Here is a 5,255-nt window from a genome sequence, read left to right on the forward strand (position 1 = left end):
TATTAGGCCTGAGATATTTGCGGTTGTTATATCCGAAAAGGCCTCGGTCTTGAAGCTCTACCTTACAGTTGACGATTGAGATTCTCGGTTGGATATTTCAGATAATTTTTAAGGACATATAAGCACAGATACGTGTATATATATATATATATATATATATATATATATATATATATATATAATTCCCTATGATCATTTGATCTTTTTTTTTTTTTAAACCTTTACCTCTTATATAAGTCCAGCTTTTATTAAATATAGCGTGTTCCAAGACAATTGACTATACCCCCTCTATTAACAACTGAAGTAATAATATTAATTAAATTGATATTTAGTACATTAGAGAAAGAACGTGAGCAAAGCCTCAAGGAACACGAGTTACGGTACGAGCACTGAGTGATAATTAATGCTATCTCTTGCCCTTTATTGACAACTGAATAGTTAACCAGACAAAATGGAAGGCCCATTACGGCTCCAAAAGCCTCTGGCAGACTGACAGCCCCAACAATGCGGACGGAATTAGAACAACACAATGTGCTTTTCTCTTCAAGTCCTTACTCTTGTTCTATGCATCTCACCCTTTCCCGTTCTCATTCCCCACTCTCTCTGTCCGTCGTCTTCTCTGGAAGTCAATCTCTCCATCCAACGCACTCCACAGAAAAGTCATTACCACCTTTTGAATATGGCCTGTTGGAAACGAGGGTTAAAAAAAGAAATGGAAAGAAAGGAATGGTTCAAAGAGCAGTGTGAAAGTGATTTGGCTATGACAAGGAATAGAACACTTATTATTATTTTTGTTCTTCCTACAATGAGAGGAGGCAGGCTGACAAGCTGGCCATTAGAAAGGTAATTTCACAAGCTGTGCAGAGGGTATTCTCGGTGCCCTTACACCTCTTGAACATATTGAAACCGCGTTCCGTACTTCTGGTTAATGATGAAAGAGTAAGACAGCTCTAAAAGACCCCAAGCTACGGAAATGACAGCTTTGCTATCTGGCGTGAAGGTTCATGGTGGCTCTCGAAGGTCATTGGCAATCACAGCGCTGACATGGCTGTTGGCTCCTCCGCAGCATATACACAAAGTGTGTGTGGTTTATTATTAATTTTTTTTATTTTAATTTTTTTTTGCAGATATTTTGGTATTCTGCCAACATCTGCGTTAAAGGTGCATCCTCCTCATCTTCCTACATCGTCATCATCATCATCATCATCATCATCACGTATGCCATTTGGGTGTCAGGATACGAGTCGAGGAATGCATGTGTGTTGTTGCTTATTCATGAGACGGGATGTAAAATGAAAGGTCACCCTCAGGAAACTATTAGAACACAAATGGCTGAAAGGAAATGAGAAAAAATATGTGCAGAGGTGATTGTGTTCACAAGTACATGGAGTTTTTTTTAACAAACACTAACTCATACACACACACATGCAAACCACATATAGGAAGAAACAAATGTTAATATGAAAAATGCTCTCATCAGTCAACCCTCATACAATCCTAGCTCACAGAGTAAGACACATCTCAGCCAACATAACAATATGTAACCGGTAATAGACTCAGGAATTGGGCTCACTACCCGAAAAACATAACATTTTGGGGCAAAGGATGTTGCTAACAAAGATTGTGCATTTTATTTATTTTTATGCTTCATTGAGTGCGTGCTCTGGGGGAGACTAACTATGCTATAGCCGGTATAACACATAGGCTAATTCTTCAAGTCAAGTCAAGTCAATCCAATCACCAGATCAGTCGACACATTATCCCATTTAAATTATTCATTATCTGTGGTGAGCTGTCTTTTAAAATAATTACAAGACAGCTCATAACATCACAAATCACTAACAAGACAATTACTGACATTGGCAGACACATTTGTTCAGAAAACAAACAAACAATTATATATATATTATATATATGATGAAGGCTCTTGGCATCCAAATAATGTATTTCCGTTCTTTGTTTTTATTTAAAAAAGCCAGATAGAACATCATGCTGCTAAAACTAATATGTGAATTGAACAGTGTGAACCAAAGGAAAATAAGGGTTAGTGATTGGACAGTGTTCCAGCACTTTGTGCTTGGACTGTACTAAGTGAATGCAGGCAAACATTGTCTTTCTATATGTATTGTCCTTGGCTCTAACAATTTTCGTGAGTCTGTATAACCAGCAATTTCTTCTTTCTCACAAAGTTATAATCATTTAGAAACCCAATGGAGTAGACCAAATAAATAATAACACTTTTATGCACACACACACACACACACACACACACACACACACACGCACACGCACACACACACACACACACACACACACACACACACACACACAGCGATTATAATGCTCTTACAAATGACTTAGGCCATCGTGTTTGTTTGCCTAATTGTGCAGTATTTTATTAGAGTAGCAATGCAAGAAAGGCATGTGTCCGGAAAATGGAGTCTCAATATAGTGTTAAGTGGATAAAGATGTCTTTCACCCCGATGTGCCATGGCTCATTATGTTGGCCTGGGAAAAGTCACGATGCCGTCTCAACCGCGTTGTCTGTTGAAATTACCAAGCATCCGTACATGTTAATTCGCTTCTGGAAGTTTGTTTGCAGCTGTCTGACATATTGAACAGAGCTCAAACATTAAGGCAATCTTCCCAAAGTTGCAGACCCTCATTGTAGAAACATTTAGTTCTCTTCTCACAACCATACCAAATCAGGGATCAAGTCCAGCCAAGTTAAACGGCTGAATTAGTTTATGAGCATATTCCAAAAAATAAAAAGCCTACAACTAATTAGTGGAAAAGCCTGGATTCATGAGGGCCAGTTGGAGAATATCATTGTCTGGACTTCTACTTCCTAAACCTGGAATTGCCCCCAAAATCGTAACCGTCTCTCCTCATAACTCCATGGGTTATGAGTGAGGACAGTGCAAGGACGATAATGAAAGAGGGAGAGTAGGGAAAGGACAGATCTGCAGGAAACAAAGAGGGAGGTTGGAGATGGAGAAATGATCGATGTACATTCTGGTGGAGAACGGAGAACGAGTTTATGTAATTGTACATAAATAACACATTTGCAAAATGCTAATATATCTACAGTGTTTAAAATCAAGTAGACATAAAAAATTACAACTTGGTTGTCCTAGTTGGGGTGAATATCTTCTTGTTTTGGATGCTTTTGCAAAAACTGTTTAATATATAATGAACTTTAATAATATAGGAACAGGTATGTAAGAAAGAAAAGTGTTAATAATAAGTGTTGATAGAAGAGTCTGCCTGGAGTCTCTGCTATATCATGACGATAACCCTCAAGTGTTCTTCAATATAACATTTACATTATATAACCCAGTAATTAAAAAAAATAATAATTATCAGTTAAAATCAGACACAGCCTTTTTAAATTCTTCCTACACAAAAAAGAAAACCATTCTATAGAATGGTATATAGAAAATTCTACAATTTTCCATGCACATTTCTTGTTTATTTTTTATCCCAGTTTTCTTTAAAGGTTGTCATTTAAATCTGAGCGCCCCTGTTCTCAGGATGCACAGCCAGCGCATGGTGAGCCGAGCAAACAGTGTGCAGGCCCTCCTCGCAGGCCTGACTGACAAGGTAGAGGTTGAGCTCTCAGCTGAGATGGGAGCCGGCCCTTTGTGGCGGAAAGGTCCTAATGCACCCTCAAGAGCCCTCCACCCGCTCGACTACCTCTAGTAACCATGGAGATCCGAGGAGCTCGGTGAGCGATAGGGTTAAGTGAGTATGCATTCAGCTGGGCATGAAGTGCAGCCAAAACATGTAAACACGTGTTGGATGCCTAGAACAACAGTGCGGGAGAGTACCGGGGCAGGCTGCGCGTGTTTCCACGCTTTGATATGCTTTTAAAAAACGCGGTCCTTCTGCTTAGGCTCTCCTTCTCTCTCTATTCCTAATTGTAAAAGGAGGTAGGGGGGGGGGAAACATTGTGCTGACGGTCTAAGTGATGAGTCTGATGTAAAAGCAGACAAGGGGTTGGCATAAATGTAAAGACTGCATAAAGATTGTAAATTAAACAGCACTTAATATTCATTAGAGCAGTCAGACAATTAGGGCTGAGCCACGGCTCTCTAAATGGGCTTAATGAAGAGTTTGGAGATCTCTCTGATCTAATGGAAGAACAATACAGAGCCAGAGAGACCTCGGAGCTGAGAAGAGGGGGGGATTCGAGAGGAAAGAAAAGATGCAGAAACTGAGCAAATGTTTAAGGGGTGAAAAGAGGGAAAGAGCGAGTAACTGTTATTCTTAACCCATGCATTACGTGATTCGCTGTTCAAAGATCAGGAGAAAGAAAGGAGAATGAAAGGACTATGAGGGACAGAACATAGGAAACAGAAAATAACAGCAGAAAGTAAGAATGTTGAGTGGGAGGAAAGAAGAAAGAGAGAAATTAGAGAAAGGAAGTAAGATTGAAAGAAAGAAGAGAGAAAAGGGAATTAAGAATGAAGAAAAGGGAAAGGATGGAAGAAGGATGAGAGGTGTTCTGATCCCAGCGTGTGTTCATCCCTGCACCAGATTTACCCCCTGCCTGGCATCCAAGAAACTGAAATGAGTGCTTGTGTGTGTGTGTGTGTGTGTGTGTGTGTGTGTGTGTGTATGTCCATGGGTCGGTGTGCACGATTGCATGCATACGTGTGAGTCCATAATTGGGCAGCCGCAAGCGTACATGCAGTATGTAATTTTGTTCCATACGTGTGCGGCTGTGTTTGTGTGCTAAATGTATTCAATGAGTCACTAACAAAAAAACAACCGCCAACCACACCTTTTGAGGACCAATCAAGATGGCAAGGTTTTTCTCCGAACCCTCCGAGAACATGCGTTGTTGAGGGACACGGAAACAAAGACAACAACTCAAACACTTTTTGCCACACAAATATAGCTCTGCCGTTAGGGACCTCATGTTAACAATCAGCTGCGAGCCCAGCTCTTACCCGGCCGACTTCGTTCCAAGAAGAATTCAGATGTGTTTTTTGGTTTTAATTTGCTCACAATTCAGTTGAGTAGCAACATGACTACAAAGAAAATGGCGGCCAAAACCCTGGTTTCTATGAAATGACAGCCCCCCCTATTAATTAGCTGGATTAGAGTGCGCCACATAAATGTGTTGGTGTTTCTAGATTGAAGGCAAATACAATTTGAAGGAGATGAAAAAGGGGACATTTGAAAAAAAACCATATTCATTTGAAAATGAATCATCGATTCAGCAATAAATGATTATGATTTGACCAAAA

This window comes from Gadus morhua, chromosome 6, assembly GCF_902167405.1.
Source record: "Gadus morhua chromosome 6, gadMor3.0, whole genome shotgun sequence".
Taxonomy (NCBI): domain Eukaryota; kingdom Metazoa; phylum Chordata; class Actinopteri; order Gadiformes; family Gadidae; genus Gadus; species Gadus morhua.